Here is a 19,147-nt window from a genome sequence, read left to right as displayed (position 1 = left end):
ACATGCAAAGCAATTTTTTACTAACTCAGTTTGCCACGTAGTATGTGGAAGAGACTCATATGGATCTAACTACGGTCCACGGATGAACTATTACTCCAGGAGGTAGACAATTTCTTGATTGGATCATGGCAGTACAATTTCTTGGTTGGATTATATGTGATAAAGATGCTACCAAGATGGTGGTCTTCTGCAGAGCTACATGACCCAGCGTTCGTGTGTTCTCCACAAGTGCTGCCCTGATCCGTGTGTTTCTCAGATTGATGTCCGCAGGCTAATTTTGTTTTATGCATCGACCGAGTTGATGTTTCCATCTCTCCGCAACATCCCTTGCACGCACGGACGGGAATTTAATCAAGTTGCAGCTATCAATCTCTCAAGGAGGAATTAATTTTCGTGCGTGAAATCAGCATGTGGATTTTTTTATTGGTCTATTGACTTGCACGGACCGGAAAAGTTACATTAAAATGCCACTGTTAAGAAAAAAAGGAATTAGACAATATGACACTTGGAATATGGATACCAACTGGTTTGCACAATCTTTCCATGATCATTTTATTGTTCTGTGACTGCTGAATATAAGAGTACGGATTTTGTGGAAAATTATGTGCAATCTGGAATATATTCTTGGTGGAACATGTCTCAGGCTATTTTTGGGAAGTGCAAATCATTGCTGTCCTAAACTCTACGCCAAATTGTTTGGAATAATTTTATATACACTTGTCAGTTTGATTGGTTATTCAATATATGCTATATTGGATATTATTTGCTCTATGGAGGAAGATAGAAACTCTCTGAGGGAAGGATCTAGCCAAATTTTATTGGTTACACCTCGAAGAGGAAGATATTTTTTTTAAATACAATTAGGCAAAGTGGAAGGTATGTCTATAATTTGTATGCACGGGATTTTTCATGTATCATATACTTCCATGCAAACAATTCCAAGGAAATGATAAAGTTAATAAACTTGGAATTGGAAAGTATGCCCTCAAACTCCGCTGTGGAGGAAAATTATTATTGATGGATACACTAGTATACTAATCTTGCATGAGAAGGAATTCAAACCGTGTCTATTATGACAATTACTTATTTATGATGGAAGATGGGTACCACTTCATGGGAAATTAAGGAAATTTACTCTCACTTAACGGTATGCACATTGTTAATATTTGCATTAAATATGAATCTATCACTACTTTTCAAATAGTTGGATTGTGGATTGAAGCTTCTATGTATTATATTACTGGAATACAATAGCAATTTTATTGACTCGCTAACAATACCAAAGGAAATTATATATATTGTGTGGTTTGTCATTGCCGCTAAATATTATACACTTTGGAATTGGAAATTTTACCATGAAACTCCATGGTGGAGGAAGAGTATTATTGTTATAGGAAAAACTATATGCAACTTCAGTGTGAATAGATTTAATTTATGGTTCTATCTTGGAACCCATTCTTTAAAAGGAAATACTATTTGGAAAAGCAAGAGTGGAAATATTGGTCAATGATAAAATTAGTGCATTACCGAAATTCACACGATGGTCTATTCTTTCTTGATGGTCCATTGGAAGTTAGCAACCCAAATTGTTATTTGGGGAAGATAACTCCATGGAGAGGAATGTTGATAATGGGAACACATGCTTGGAATTTGTTATTTTTGTTATGGACGACTTGGTCACATATAATGGAATCGAATCGAGTGACTTACTAATTCCGGAGTTCAAAACTTTAGTGGGAGGAATTTGGTTTTCTGAAGTACCTATATAATGGGTATTTGACTTGCACGCCTTTTCTTAAGGTGGAGAGAGATAAAAAAAACTTCAGATTTTTTATATGCTTATGGTAAAAAAAAATTTGGACACTCCCACTAGAGGTCAGATTGTTTATTTCATTTCACTCATCGATGATTGCACTTCATATGGTTACATGTTTACCTTTTCATTATACAAGACAAAAGGTTTTATTGTGTTGCTCACATGTTGTACTGAAGTGGAAAATCAGTTAATTAAAGTATATCAAAGTCTTAACAACTGATTGAAGGGGGAAGTACACTTCAGGAATATATCAATTTAATATGTAAACAACATGGAACTACATTCCCCATTCTGATATACCATATATTTCACAATTGAGTGGAGGAATAGAATATCTTTGATACTCCCTTGTTATTTCTTTTGAAGAAATATTACATATTGCGTTTATATAATTTTTCATCTAGCACACACCAGGAATTTATTAATTGTTATTCTAGTGGATCAAAGGTATGTTTTTGATATGGAAAAGGAAAACTGGTGGAAAGTGGAAGCCTATATTATTATGAATAATGATGGAATTATTGGCAATTATACTAGAACATAATCTTGACATCAAAGGAAACTACAAGTGAAACTTCCGATACTAACATGCTTAGGATAAGTGGGAGGAATTAGCTTGGAATATTATGTTTGGATAATTGTTATGTGTTGTTGGGGGATGTCACTCTAAATTTTAGAGGAATCACTAGATTCTCTCAAGAAAGTTTTTTTTCATCAGTGTCAACTATGGGTGGAAGAATTGTGGGAAGGAATAAACTCAAATGAGGAAGATCATAGTTTGGGAACTTATAATATCATACCAAATAATCGCAAGCCTATTGTCTGGAAGAGAACTTTCTTTTTGTAAGGAAATTTGGCTCATTGGAATATTATAATGTCACTCTTGTTATTTGATTTTTCACACAAAGGGAAATATACTTTGTGGAACTCTCTCTCCTGGAATTTTGGGAAAGAGGCACTAAAGACATTGTTTGCTAATTGAATATGTGCATGTTCATGTTTTAACTTTCATATGAAAGGAACGTTTGAAGCTTCCGATGTTTTAGGAGTGGAACTACATAGGGTATGTTTTGAAACGTTTCCTATGGAAAATTTGCAAACTCATTAAAGTACCTAGACCAAACTCAGTGAGGAAATATGTTTGAACTCCTGAGGACAAAGGGATAATAATGGTGTTGAAATTTACTGTATCTTCGTTATACAATCATACCTTAGCTTCCGGAATTTATGCTGCATTCAAGCAGTGGAAGGAAAGACGAGCAGCTAAGGGAATCTCTCACATCATATATGATTGTGGAAACTGCATCACAACCTGTCGCTTGTTCTGAAATTTATATTAAAGGTAAACACATTGAGAAAGCCATTATTGTATCTACAAGATGAGAAACAAGTCCAGGTACACATATGCAATTTATTTTGTAATACTAATAAGGTGCAGGTTCACTGACACAAGTCAGGAATTTATTTCAAAACATAAGTTACTTATGGAACTTCATTTACTTAAAGGATTTAATATTTATGTGGTTTTGAAAACTCTATTCAACAAGGTTATCATCTATTTGACTCGATGTGGAATTAATCATATTATTGATATATGTGATGGAAAATAATTGATGTGGAAATTCACTTGAGGAAGCAAAATACTCAAGGTGCCTACAAAGGTGGAATTACACTCGAGAAAATAATACTCGAGGCGCCGAGGACAGCTATGCTGGAATAATTAGGCGGAAACTAAAGGTCTTCAGTGATCTTAGGTGTCACAACAAGGAAACATATTGAAGGAAAGTATCACCATATATATATATATATATTTTTGCGGGTTTTCAACGTAGTGTTAATATGATTGTTGTTTCCTTGACTAAGCCTCTTAGTCAGGAGGTATTTGGCAAGCATGTTAAGGCTATGGGTTTACGAATATTTGAATGATTGTTTGGGACAAGTGGGAGATGTTGGAATTATGTGTCCTACAACTATATTCAAATTACTAGAAATTACTAATATTCGGAACACATCATTGTGGAATTATACATGTGTTAATGCATGGAATTACTTTACATGATTATTATGGAATTATCATTTGTTGGAATGTACTTAAGTTGTATGCTTAAGGAAGCTGGTCGATTATCAATGGAATACAATATACTATTTATTTTGGAAAGACTACCCGGATACAGTGATAATCGGAAGAAGCTAGATCATATAGTTAGATAACAGCACTAATGTTGATCTACATAATTAGAGGAATTTACACTCTATTATGACGTGTTGCTTACAAACGTGTGCTTCGGGGACACAACGGGTAGAATCCATTAATAGACAAATTTGATCGTGGTTGGTAATTTGATTTGGACTCTATCTCGGAAACAGGTAGAATAATAAAACACCTGGAAGTGGAGTCTATAAATAGATACCTACCCTCTAGCCTCAATATGCATTATGAGCGGCACCACGGAGCAAAGGAATTAGAGGGTAAACCGAATAGCACACAAATTCTAACATAGTCCAGTCTAAACAAGTAGGAATGGAATGAGGGAGCCCCTTGGAGGTGCCGTTAGGTTGTTCTATCAGGTCAAGCATCAAGGACACCATACAAAATCACCGAGAGGCAAGGTCAAAAGAAGAAGAAATATAATGGATGAGTGATGAGAAAAGGTTGAATGCGTCCAAGCGCTTTGTTGAACGACCATTAAACCTGTATATACGCTGGTGACTTCGTCTTGTGCAACCATTTGGTGCACGGCTCGGTCAAAGCCGTGCACATCATGCACCAACTTAGCTCTCTAATTTCTTGAACGCTGCTACACAGCCGACGCATTTTGGACGATTTTGAGACGATGCAGCACATCAGGACATCCAATGCCTAGTCCAAAAGTGAACATCACCGTCGAGTCCTCCCATCGTCCAAAGTTCGGCTGGAAAATGTTGTTCATAAAGTAATTTCGTAATTTCTTTCTTGTGCTATATCATGCACTAACTTAACTTTGTGCGTTCCCGTGGTGACCACTTCAAATTTGACCGTGACAACTGACTAATCCACTAATAAGATTTTGGAGACCCAATATAAAGACGAGCTCAGCTACACGCAGTCTCTAGCCCATGTATGACAAAAATAATACTCTCTCCATCTCAAAAACTTATTTTAAATTTGTTTAGGTACAAATGTATTTAAACATGCTTTAATGTTAAATATATCCATATCTAGATAAATTAGGGCGGCTGCGTCCATGAAACTATGAGATAGAGCTGACGGCCGCGGGGCTGCTAGTGCGGCTGCGTCAAGGAACAATGAGACCTAGCGAAGGGCAGCCGGGCTGCTGGGGCGGCTGCGTCCAAACAATGACGAACAGTTCTGATATGAGGCTTGAAATTGATGCTATGAATCATTACAGTTATAACATCACAAGAAAGGACAAATCTACCCTAACAGCCAATTACCAACATATCCTAGAGAGAGAAAAATTAGGAATCAATAATGACCATTGGATCAATTATATACTACCCATCATTTTCAGTAGTATGATATACTATAAAAAGTCTCAACATTTTTAGGACGGAGGTAATATAGTAGTATTATCTTTTTTCTGCGAGTGAGTAGTAGGAAGCGGATTAGGAGCACTCAGGTGCTCCACCCCCTATATTAAATTTTTTTTAATAATTCAAAAAAAAGTCAAAAAATTCTGGATATATTTTTGAACCAAATATGACTAGGTATTGTACTCATATAAAAAGTTTGGCCAAGGAATGATTCTTGTTGACTTCAAGGCAAAAAAACAAATTTATAACGATAATATAGCATGAATAGTACTTGCATCTAGCATTTTTTAGGAAATCTTTGATCCCGGATACAATAAAAGTCATTCCCTATTTAATCTTTTTATATGAGTACAATACTTGGTCATGTTTGATTCCATAAAAAGTTTGAGGATTTTTTGACTTACTAAATTATTTTTGAATATAGGGGGGCGTAGCACCCGAGAACTCCTATGTATTTTCGGTGAGTAGTAGTAGTAAACTAGTAGTAATAATAAATGGAATACCCGGCAGGCGTGAAATGTCCATGGGCTATATACATCTCCCCTTTGTTTTCTAGTGCTCAAGCTTTCTCCTTGGCAAACACCAAGCGATGGGCTCCCGCCGTCGTCGCAGTCTCACCACCTTAGTCCTGGTGCTCCTCTGCCTCTACCATGCGCCGCGCATGGCCCTGTCGCTCTCCTTCAACCTCAACTTCTCGGACCCCGGCGTCCCCAACCGCGGCGCGTCCATCAACTTCGCCGGCCAAGCGTTCCTCAGCTCCTCCACCCTCGAGCTGACGACCAACACAAGCGATGCACACATCCAGTACAGCACCAGCCGGGCGTCGTACGTGCACAAAGTGCCGCTGTGGAACAGCGCCACCGGCGAGACGGCTAGCTTCACCACCACCTTCTCCTTCCGGATCACCCCGGACAGGGACAGCCCGTCCGACGCCGGCGACGGGATGGCCTTCTTCCTCGGCCATTTCCCTTCGGTGATCCCGGCCAAGAGCGAGGGCGGCAGCCTCGGCCTCCTCCCGGCCCTCACCAACGGGACGGGCGACACCCGGATCGTCGCCGTCGAGTTCGACACGTTCCTCAACCCGCAGAACGCCGACGTGAACGGGAACCACGTCGGCATCGACGTCAACTCCGTCAACTCCACGGCGTCCACGGACACGACGACCATCCCGGGCAGGAACCTCACGTCCTCGCACGTTATGACCGCCACTGTCAAGTACCACAATGGGTCCAAGTTGCTGGCAGTTGATCTCCTGATCGACGACGCCATGTACCAGGTCAATGCAACCATTGACCTGAGAAGGTATCTGCCGGAGGAGGTTGCCATCGGCTTCTCGGCGGCGACTGGCTGGGCCGCCGAGCTGCACCAGATACTGTCATGGTCATTCAGTTCCACTCTGCAGCTGGAATCCCGATTGGAATCCAACACGGAAGCGCCTCCGCCGGCTCAACTTCCTCCTCCGACCAGCAACAAGCACAAAATGTTAGTAGTAACCCTGCTGTCCGTACTAGTTCCGCTGCTATTTCTGCTGGCATGCGTGGCCATGGTAACGCTATGGCGGCGACACGAGAAAAGAAGATCAAAAAGAGCAAACGGGGACAGCAGCAGTGACAGCGACGACGAAGAACATTGTGTGGACAGAGCTGGCCTCGAGAGAGGTGTTGCCGCCGGTGGCCCCAAACGGTACACGTACCACGAGCTCGTCGCTGCAACGAGCAACTTCGCGGAGGAGGAGAAGCTCGGGCGAGGCGGCTTCGGCAGCGTGTACCGAGGTAACCTCACGCTCGCCGTCGCCGGCGGTGACCAAGAGCGTCGCGCGGTGGCGGTAAAGGTGCTGTCGGCAGAGTCGTCGGCGCAGGGGAGGAAGGAGTTCGAGGCAGAGGTGAGGATCATCAGCAGGCTGAAGCATCGCAACCTCGTGCAGCTGCTGGGCTGGTGCGACAGCCGCAAGGGGCTGCTGCTCGTCTACGAGCTGGTCGCCGAGGGCAGCCTTGACAGGCATCTCTACAGCAAAGACAGGTTCCTGACATGGCCGCAGAGGTACAAGATCATCCTCGGCCTGGGATCGGCGCTGCGCTACCTCCACGGAGAGTGGGAGCAGAGCGTCGTCCACGGCGACATCAAGCCGAGCAACATCATGCTCGACGCCTCGCACTGCACCAAGCTGGGGACTTCGGCCTGGCCCGGCTCGTGGACCACGGCGCGGGATTGCTGCAGACCACCAAGGCCGTGCTCGGCACCGCCGGGTACATCGACCCGGAGTTCGTCAACACGCGCCGGCCCAGCACCGAGTCCGACGTGTATAGCTTCGGCGTCGTCCTCCTGGAGATCGTCTCCGGCCGGCGGCCCGTGGTTGAGACCGCGGAGATATCCTTCACGCTGCTCAGGTGGGTTTGGAGCCTGTACGGCAGGGACGCGGTCCTTGACGCGGCGGATGAGCGGCTGAGGGGCGACGAGGCCGACGAGTGGTGGATGGAGCGGGTGCTCGTCGTCGGGCTCTGGTGCGCGCACCCGGAGCGGAGCGAGCGGCCGTCTGTCGCGCAGGCCATGAGTATCCTTCAGTCCGAGGAGGCGAGGCTGCCGGCGCTCCCCCTGCATGTGTACAGGACCGTGCCGGATCTTGCGTCATCCGGCCGGCACGGGGCGTTCTCCCCCGACGGCACCGATCGCGTCGGCTCTTCTTTGGTCAACACCGGCGACGCCACTCTTTCTTCCGACTCGTCCCCGATCGCGTTGCTACGACGTTCCAAGGATCTAGCTAATTGATTGATTTCCTGTTGCGTCGCGCGTGCATTGACCCGCGACGCCACAGTTATTTTGAAGGATTGAGCGCTGCCTTGATACTGCATCGAGCAGAGTGATTCATGGTTGGATTAATCTGGTTTGTGATTTCGCTGTATTAATTTCTCTGGTCGATCTTGTATGTACCGGGATGCTCTATCTCTACGTACGTCAAAATTAGATTAGAGGTCACACGTTGATGTCCCTTTTCCATGGCGGGTCAAAGATAACAGTCTATGATAAAAGCCTCTTGCTTAAGAAAAAAAGACAGAGCTTTTTCACGGTATCCTATACTGCTAGGGGTGAGACGACCAGTATAACAAAATCCGAGCGTTGAATTCGTGTGGGTAGGGTTTTTTTTTCTTTGAGGGAATGGGTAGGGGGTTGTTGACGGGCCAAGATGCCAGGCTATTTCAGTAATAGCTGGGAATCGACACGAAAATCCATCGGAGCGGTACCAGGTACTGTCGGGTGTATATGTGGGCCGTGCCAGGTACTGTCGGGTGTATATGTTGTGTATTGGGCTTTGTAGATAGGACGGGACCCACATGATTAACGGACATGTGAATCACGGCGTAGGGGCGACGCAACACATGCGCGACTGGAAATACCATGGGTCGTTGCCTCCCAAAGAAAAGGAAATAGCAAATTTCTTTTTTTAGTGGATTTTTTAGTGGGAAAATACCAAATTTCAGAACGTAAAAATGGAAATACCAGGTTGGTTCCACGTCCACGCCTGCACGTTGGCACACCAACTACAAATAAGGAAATTTGATATATCAACTTTTACACGAACGGGCAGTAAGGCCAACTCCAACCGTCGACCTCAAACGGACATTTATTTTGTCCGGATTTTGTTCGTTTGAGTCGACCAAATGGACACAGGTGTTCAGATGCGGTCGTTCGGCCATCGGTGCACCCAACCGGCCTGCCACATCCCAAATTATCAAATTTAAGAGCAACTCCAATGGAGCGACCCATTTCGTCCTCCGCGTCCGTTTGTCGTCCGTGGGCAACCCATTCCAGGCCCATTTTTAAACCGGATCCGCGTTGGCGCGGACAAGAGACGGACGCACGCGCGCCTACTCCTCTCCCCGGGCCCGCCTGTCGGTGCCAGCCACAACCATTTCTCCCCATTTTTCCAAAAACGCTCCCGCCCCAAAACCAGCGATGGAGGACACCATCGACCTCGACGTCGCCGCTGGCCTCGCCTAGGTCAAGCCGCCGCTGGCCTCGCCTCCCTCGCCTCGTCCGGCGCCGTCGCCCCCTCCGAGAAAGGCAAGCCTCGTGCCCCGCGCAAGACCGCCGCGGCGACCAAGCCGAAGAAGGCGCTAACGCCCGAACAGCGGGTAAGGGAGTCGGCCAAGAGGAAGGGCCGGAGGCACGCCGCGGACGCGAGGGATGAGGCCGCTGCGCAGGCCGCCGCCGCCGCCGCGCAGCAGGAGTTCACCAACGCCCGTGTCGCCGCTGTAACGAGGGATGCGCTTTACATGCTTGGGGTAAACCCTAGCCAGCACTACCTCATCCAAGCCGCCGTCGCCCCGGCCAGCACCGGCTCGTCGGCATTTCCTCGGATGGTGATGCCCGACTCACCCCGCGCATCGGCTTGCAACCCGGTCCCCGGCTTCCACGTCTACCCGCAGGCCTCCCGCCTCTCCGGGGAGTGCTCACCCGACGTGAGCGTGGTCGCGCCTTCCACACCCGCGCCCGCTGAAAGAACATGCGGTGCCCCCATGTTTGGTTTTGGAAATTGATGGCAATCTCTATGGACTAATGGTTGCCTTGAGTTTGAAGGTTTTGTCCATAGGCTTTTCTTGGAGTACATGTGTTGGTTTCAAGAAAAGTTTGTGTCGACCAAGGTGCTATTTAAGGAATTATCCAAAGATTGGTCATTTGAGAGTTGAGCTCATTGCAAGCATGTCTTGAAGAAGAAGATTGTGTGATCATTCATGTTTACCTTCAAGACATCATCCAAACGAAGAGAGTTGGAAAGATTCAAGGTTGATCAAGACTAAGTCAAGAGTGAATCAAGTTGATCAACTCACAAAGCATAGAAGATGTACCGAGAGGGATCAAGTGATCCCATGGTTTGGTAAGCATTGTCCATTGTGCTTTGTGTACTAACCCATGGTCTATGTGAGAGTTCTACGTGGGGTTAGGTACATGTTCATGGGCTTGTGTCAAGAGGAAGATATCTCTCAACCCATGGAGAGGATGACATCAAGTGGTGATCGTCATCAAGATTGCCGTGTGCAAGTTCAAGTGGATCATCGCGAAGAGATCAAGTGCTTGAAGCTTGCCGGCCATTGTGGTGACAATGGACTTGTGAAGATGTGCCGAAGAGTGGCTCACCCATAGTGGTCTATGGGGGAGCAATCATCTAGTCTTCATCGTGCCAACTCAATCAAGAAAGGTGGTCCAACTTGAGGAAGTCAAGATCGTCATCATCTAGCTCAAGTGGACCATGCGCAAGGCAAAGGTTTGCCCTTGATAGGTTTTCTATTTTACCGGTCTCATGATGGTAGTTGGGAGACCGGGTTATAGGATCGATTGCCGTACTATCAAGGGGGGCTCTCGATGAGTAGCTTGATCGTATCGTTCGTAGAGAGCTCAAACCATTGCATCCTTGCATCATCTTTCTTGGTTCTTGTTTGGTTCTCTTTGTGAGTCTTAGAGCTTATGGTCATCTTGATGACAAGCTTGAGTTCATCGAAAACGGAGTTCGCATGCTTCTTCTATGATGTTTTCGATGTTGGAGGTTTTGCCGGTTCTTCTCGGTTGGAGGTTTCACTCCTCTATTTGTTGGCATTCCTCCCCTGCCTCTTCTTACTATAACCAGTCGCTGTTTTGATGCTACTCGTCGTCTTGTTTTCAACAAGCTTGAGTTTGCTCAATTTGGAGCTCATATGCAGAAGTTATGGCAGTTCTGATTTTCTTGAGTGTGGCTTTTGTCAGGGTCCCAGCGGTAGTACCATGGTACCCAGCGGTAGTACCGCTGAGGAGTCTCAAGCGGCAGTACCGCTCCGCAGCGATAGTACCACGGGCCACAGCGGTAGTACCACTTGATGGTCTCAGCAGTAGTACCGTTGCGGCTCCGTGCTCCTACCGCCTCGACTCGAGTGCGCTTTTTCTCGTGTCGGGTTTTGCGGCACTTGCTGCGGTAGTAGTGGCGGTAGTACCGCCCTGCCTCCACGGTAGTATCGCTTTGGGTCCCAGCCCCAGCCCCTTTTCTTCTGGCGCGGCAGTACCGTTGAAGGGGAGCGGTAGTACCGCTTATGAGCGGTAGTACCGCCCTGCCTCCGCGGTAGTACCGCTCTCTGCGGGGCTGAGTGGGGGATAACGGTTGGATTTTCCCCCTACTATAAAAGGGGGTCTTCTTCCCCTTTGAACCTTATCCTTTGAGCTCGTGTTCTTCCCCCATTGTTGACCTTCTTCGAGCTTGCTAAACTCTCAATCCCTCCATGGATTCTTGCTAGTTTTTGAGGGAAAAGAGAGAGGAGATCTAGATCCACATTTCCACCAATCACTTTCTCCTCTATGTGAGGGGAACCCCTTGGATCTAGATCTTGGAGTTCTTGGTGTTCTCTTTCTTGTTCTTCCTCTCATTTTCCTCCCTAGCATTAGTTGCTTCGGTGGGATTTGAGAGAGAAGGACTTGGGCACTCCGTGTGCCCTTGCCATTGCATTTGGTGCATCGGTTTGAGTTCTCCACGTGATACGTGGAAGTTACAAGTTGAGACGCTTATTACTCTTGGGTGCTTGGTACCCTTGAGCTTGTCCTCTTGGGTGCCTGGGCTCCCTAGACGGTTGTTGGTGTTCGGAGCTCAATCATTGTGGTGCAAAGCTCCGGGCAAGCGTCGGGGTCTCCAATTAGGTTGTGGAGATCGCCCCGAGCAATTTGACGGGTACCGGTGACCGCCCCCAAGGGTTGCCAAAGTGTATGGGTTCGGTGACCGCCCCCAAGGGTTGCCATTTGTACGGGTTCGGTGACCGCCCTCAAGGGTCCCTTAGTGGAATCACGACATCTTGCATTGTGCGAGGGCGTGAGGAGATTACGGTGGCCCTAGTGGCTTCTTGGGGAGCATTGTGCCTCCACACCGCTCCAAACGGAGATTAGCATCCGCAAGGGTGTGAACTTCGGGATACATCGTCGTCTCCTCGTGCCTCGGTTATCTCTTACCCGAGCCCTTTACTTATACACTTTACTTTGTGATAGCCATATTGTTTCTTGTCATATATCTTGCTATCACATAGTTGCTTATCTTTCTTAGCATAAGTTGTTGGTGCACATAGGTGAGCCTAGTTGTTTTAGGTTTTGTGCTTGGCAAATTAACCGCTAGGTTTATTCTGCATTTGTTCAAGCCTAAACCGTAATTATTTTAAAACGCCTATTCACCCCCCCTCTAGGCGACATCCTCGATCTTTCACCCGCGCCCATCGACCTCAACGCCACCCCGGTGGTCGGTGGCTCGTCGTCCGGCGGCGCGAGGAAACGCACGCGACAGACACCGGCCGGCGGTCTCTCGGACGCCCGCAACCTGTTCGAGGAAATACCGTCGGCCGTCGACGAGGACTACATGCAACACCTCATCTTCGAGGGTGGTGCGCCGGGCGCTGGCTGTTGGGGAACGAAGTAATTTCAAAAAAATTCCTACGCACACGCAAGATCATGGTGATGCACAGCAACGAGAGGGGAGAGTGTTGTCTACGTACCCTCATAGACCGGAAGCGGAAGCGTTATAACAACGCGGTTGATGTAGTCGTACGTCTTCACGGCCCGACTGATCAAGCACCAAAACTACGACACCTCCGAGTTTTTGCACACGTTCAGCTCGATGACGATCCCCGGACCCCGATCCAGCAAAGTGTCGGGGATGAGTTCCGTCAGCACGATGGCGTGGTGACGATCTTGATGTTCTACCGTTGCAGGGCTTCGCCTAAGCACCGCTACAATATTATCGAGGATTATGGTGGAGGGGGGCACCGCACACGGCTAAGAGATCAATGATCAATTGTTGTGTCTCTGGGGTCCCCCTGCCCCCGTATATAAAGGAGTGGAGGAGGGGGCCGGCCAAGGAGGGTGGCGCGCCCAAGGGGGGGAGTCCAACTCCCACCGGGAGTAGGACTCCCCTTTTTCCTATTAGGAGTAGGAGAGGGAAGGAAGAGGAAGGAGGGAGGAAGGAAAGGGGGGCCGGCCCCCTTCCCAATTCGGATTGGGCTTGGGGGGGCGCCGCCTCCCTTGCTCCTTTCCCCTCCTTTCCACTAAGGCCCAATAAGGCCCATATACCTCCCGGGGGTTCCGATAACCTCCCGGTGATCTGGTATTGTCCCAATCTTACCCGGAATCTTTCCGGTGTCCAAATATAGTCGTCCAATATATTGATCTTTATGTCTCGACCATTTCGAGACTCCTTGTCAAGTCCGTGATCACATCCGGGATTCCGAACAACCTTCGGTACATCAAAATATAGAAACTCATAATGAAACTGTCATCGTAACGTTAAGCGTGTGGACCCTACGGGTTCGAGAACAATGTAGACATGACCGAGACACGTCTCCGGTCAATAACCTATAGCGGAACCTGGATGCTCATATTGGCTCCTACATATTCTACGAAGATCTTTATCGATCAGACCGCATAACAACATACGTTGTTCCCTTTGTCATCGGTATGTTACTTGCCCGAGATTCGATCGTAGGTATCTCAATACCTAGTTCAATCTCGTTACCGGCAAGTCTCTTTACTCGTTCCGTAATACATCATCTTGCAACTAACTTATTAGTTGCATTGCTTGCAAGGCTTAAGTGATGTGTATTACCGAGAGGGCCAAGAGATACCTCTCCGACAATCGGAGCGACAAATCCTAATCTCGAAATATGCCAACCCAACATGTACCTTTGAAGACACCTGTAGAGCACCTTTATAATCACCCAGTTACGTTGTGACATTTGGTAGCACACAAAGTGTTCCTCTGGTAAACAGGAGTTGCATAATCTCATAGTCATAGGAACATGTATAAGTCATGAAGAAAGCAATAGCAACATACTAAACGACCGGGTGCTAAGCTAATGGAATGGGTCATGTCAATCACATCATTCTCCTAATGATGTGATCCCGTTAATCAAATGACAACTCATGTCTATGGTTAGGAAACATAACCAACTTCGATTAACGAGCTAGTCAAGTAGAGGCATACTAGTGACACTTTGTTTGTCTATGTATTCACACAAGTATTACGTTTCCGGTTAATACAATTCTAGCATGAATAATAAACATTTATCATGATATAAGGAAATAAATAATAACTTTATTATTGCCTCTAGGGCATATTTCCTTCAGTCTCCCACTTGCACTAGAGTCAATAATCTAGATTACACGGTAATGATTCTAACACCCATGGAGCCTTGGTGCTGATCATGTTTTGCTTGTGGAAGAGGCTTAGTCAATGGGTCTGCTACATTCAGATCCGTATGTATCTTGCAAATCTCTATGTCACCCACCTGGACTAGATCCCGGATGGAATTGAAGCGTCTCTTGATGTGCTTGGTTCTCTTGTGAAATCTGGATTCCTTTGCCAAGGCAATTGCACCAGTATTGTCACAAAAGATTTTCATTGGACCCGATGCACTAGGTATGACACCTAGATCGGATATGAACTCCTTCATCCAGAATCCTTCGTTTACTGCTTCCGAAGCAGCTATGTACTCCGCTTCACATGTAGATCCCGCCACGACGCTTTGTTTAGAACTGCACCAACTGACAGCTCCACCGTTTAATGTAAATACGTATCCGGTTTGCGATTTAGAATCGTCCGGATCAGTGTCAAAGCTTGCATCAACGTAACCATTTACGATGAGCTCTTTGTCACCTCCATATACGAGAAACATATCCTTAGTCCTTTTCAGGTATTTCAGGATGTTCTTGACCGCTGTCCAGTGATCCACTCCTGGATTACTTTGGTACCTCCCTGCTAGACTTATAGGAAGGCACACATCAGGTCTGGTACACATCATTGCATACATGATAGAGCCTATGGCTGAAGCATAGGGAACATCTTTCATTTTCTCTCTATCTTCTGCAGTGGTCGGGCATTGAGTCTTACTCAACTTCACACCTTGTAACACAGGCAAGAATCCTTTCTTTACTTGATCCATTTTGAACTTCTTCAAAACTTTGTCAAGGTATGTGCTTTGTGAAAGTCCAATTAAGCGTCTTGATCTATCTCTATAGATCTTAATGCCCAATATGTAAGCAGCTTCACCGAGGTCTTTTATTGAAAAACTCTTATTCAAGTATCCCTTTATGCTATCTAGAAATTCTATATCATTTCCGATTAGCAATATGTCATCCACATATAATATCGGAAATGCTACAGAGCTCCCACTCACTTTCTTGTAAATACAGGCTTCTCCAAAAGTCTGTACAAAACCAAATGCTTTGATCACACTATCAAAGCGTTTATTCCAACTCCGAGATGCTTGCACCAGTCCATAAATGGATCGCTGGAGCTTGCACACTTTGTTAGCTCCTTTTGGATCGACAACACCTTCCGGCTGCATCATATACAACTCTTCTTCCAGAAATCCATTCAGGAATGCAGTTTTGACATCCATCTGCCAAATTTCATAATCATAAAATGCGGCAATTGCTAACATGATTCGGACAGACTTAAGCATCGCTACGGGTGAGAAGGTCTCATCGTAGTCAATTCCTTGAACTTGTCGAGAACCTTTTTGCGACAAGTCGAGCTTTGTAGACAGTAACATTACCGTCAGTGTCAGTCTTCTTCTTGAAGATCCATTTATTTTCAATTGCTTGCCGATCATTGGGCAAGTCAACCAAAGTCCACACTTTGTTCTCATACATGGATCCCATCTCAGATTTCATGGCTTCAAGCCATTTTGCGGAATCTGGGCTTACCATTGCTTCTTCATAGTTCGTAGGTTCATCATGATCTAGTAGCATGACTTCCAGAACAGGATTACCGTACCACTCTGGTGTGGATCTTACTCTGGTTGATCTACGAGGTTCAGTAGTAACTTGTTCTGAAGTTTCATGATCATCATCATTAGCTTCCTCACTAATTGGTGTAGGTGTCACAGAAACCGGTTTCTGTGATGTACTACTTTCCAATAAGGGAGCAGGTACAGTTACCTCATCAAATTCTACTTTCCTCCCACTCACTTCTTTCGAGAGAAACTCCTTCTCTAGAAAGGATCCATTCTTAGCAACAAATATCTTGCCTTCGGATCTGTGATAGAAGGTGTACCCAACAGTCTCCTTCGGGTATCCTATGAAGACACATTTCTTCGATTTGGGTTCGAGCTTATCAGGTTGAAGCTTTTTCACATAAGCATCGCAGCCCCAAACTTTCAGAAACGAAAACTTTGGTTTCTTGCCAAACCATAGTTCATAAGGCGTCGTCTCAACGGATTTTGATGGTGCCCTATTTAACGTGAATGCGGCCGTCTCTAAAGCATAACCCCAAAACGATAGCGGTAAATCTATAAGAGACATCATAGATCACACCATATCAAGTAAAGTACGATTACGACGTTCGGACACACCATTACGCTGTGGTGTTCCGGGTGGCGTGAGTTGCGAAACTATTCCGCATTGTTTCAAATGTAAACCAAACTCATAACTCAAATATTCTCCTCCATGATCAGATCGTAGAAACTTTATTTTCTTGTTACGATGATTTTCAACTTCACTCTAAAATTCTTTGAACTTTTCAAATGTTTCAGACTTATATTTCATTAAGTAGATATACCCATATCTGCTTAAATCATCTGTGAAGGTGAGAAAATAACGATATCTGCCACGAGCTTCAACATTCATTGGACCACATATATCTGTATGTATGATTTCCAACAAATCTGTTGCTCTCTCCATAGTACCGGAGAATGGCGTTTTAGTCATCTTGCCCATGAGGCACGGTTCGCAAGTACCAAGTGATTCATAATCAAGTGGTTCCAAAAGTCCATCAGTATGGAGTTTCTTCATGCGCTTTACACCGATATGACCTAAACGGCAGTGCCACAAATAAGTTGCACTATCATTATCAACTCTGCATCTTTTGGCTTCAACATTATGAATATGTGTATCACTACTATCGAGATTCAACAAAAATAGACCACTCTTCAAGGGTGCATGACCATAAAAGATATTACTCATATAAATAGAACAACCATTATTCTCTGATTTAAATGAATAACCGTCTCGCATCAAACAAGATCAGATATAATGTTCATGCTCAACGCTGGCACCAAATAACAATTATTTAGGTCTAATACTAATCCCGATGGTAGATATAGAGGTAGCGTGCCGACCGCGATCTCATCGACTTTGGAACCATTTCCCACGTGCATCGTCACCTCGTCCTTCGCCAGTGTTCTCTTAATCTGTAGTCCCTGTTTTGAGTTGCAAATATTAGCAACAGAACCAGTATCAAATACCCAGGTGCTACTGCGAGCTCTAGTAAGGTACATCAATAACATGTATATCACATATACCTTTGTTCACCTTGCCATCCTTCTTATCCGCCAAATACTTGGGGCAGTTCCGCTTCCAGTGACCAGTCTGCTTGCAGTAGAAGCACTTAGTTTCAGGCTTAGGTCCAGACTTGGGTTTCTTCTCCTGAGCAGCAACTTGCTTGCTGTTCTCCTTGAAGTTCCCCTTCTTCTTCCCCTTGCCCTTTTTCTTGAAACTAGTGGTCTTGTTGACCATCAACACTTGATGCTCCTTCTTGATTTCTACCTCCGTAGCTTTTAGCATTGCGAAGAGCTCGGGAATTGTCTTATCCATCCCTTGCATATTATAGTTCATCACGAAGCTCTTGTAGCTAGGTGGAAGTGATTGGAGAATTCTGTCAATGACGCAATCATCCGGAAGATTAACTCCCAGTTGAATCAAGTGATTATTATACCCAGACATCTTGAGTATATGCTCACTGACAGAACTGTTCTCCTCCATCTTGCAGCTATAGAACTTATTGGAGACTTCATATCTCTCAATCCGGGCATTTGCTTGAAATATTAGCTTCAACTCCTGGAACATCTCATATGCTCCATGACGTTCAAAACGTCGTTGAAGACCCGGTTCTAAGCCATAAAGCATGGCACATTGAACTATCGAGTAGTCATCAGCTTTGCTCTGCCAGACGTTCTTAACGTCGTCAGTTGCATCAGCAGCAGGCCTGGCACCCAGCGGTGCTTCCAGGATGTAATTCTTCTGTGCAGCAATGAGGATAATCCTCAAGTTACGGACCCAGTCCGTATAATTGCTACCATCACCTTTCAACTTTGCTTTCTCAAGGAACGCATTAAAATTCAACGGAACAACAGCACGGGCCATCTATCTACAATCAAACATAAACAAGCAAGATACTATCAGGTACTAAGTTCATGATAAATTAGTTCAATTAATCATATTTCTTAAGAACTCCCACTTAGAAAGACATCCCTCTAATCTTCTAAGTGATCACGTGATCCAAATCAACTAAACCATAACCGATCATCACGTGAAATGGAGTAGTTTTCAATGGTGAACATCACTATGTTGATCATATCTACTATATGATTCACGCTCGACCTTTTGGTCTCAGTGTTCCGAGGCCAGATATGCATATGCTAGGCTCGTCAAGTTTAACCTGAGTATTCTGCGTGTGCAAAACTGGCTTGCACCAGTTGTAGATGGACGTAGAGCTTATCACACCCGATCATCACGTGGTGTCTGGGCACGACGAACTTTGGCAACAGTGCATACTCAGGGAGAACACTTTTATCTTGAAATTTAGTGAGAGATCATCTTATAATGCTACCGTCAATCAAAGCAAGATAAGATGCATAAAAGATAAACATCACATGCAATCAATATAAGTGATATGATATGGCAATCATCATCTTGTGCTTGTGATCTCCATCTCCGAAGCATCGTCATGATCACCATCGTCACCGGTGCGACACCTTGATCTCCATCGTAGCATCATTGTCGTCTCGCCAATCTTATGCTTCT

General features: G+C 45.4%; 1 pseudogene; it reads left to right on the top strand.

Moving 5' to 3' along the window:
* Nucleotides 1–5,830: 5,830 nt before the first annotated feature.
* On the top strand, nt 5,831–8,351 carry LOC125508104 (annotated as a pseudogene).
* Nucleotides 8,352–19,147: the final 10,796 nt, after the last annotated feature.

This window comes from Triticum urartu, chromosome 5, assembly GCF_003073215.2.
Source record: "Triticum urartu cultivar G1812 chromosome 5, Tu2.1, whole genome shotgun sequence".
NCBI lineage: Eukaryota > Viridiplantae > Streptophyta > Magnoliopsida > Poales > Poaceae > Triticum > Triticum urartu.
The sequence above is the reverse complement of the archived record's forward strand: the minus strand, read 5'-3'. Positions and strand labels throughout refer to the sequence as shown.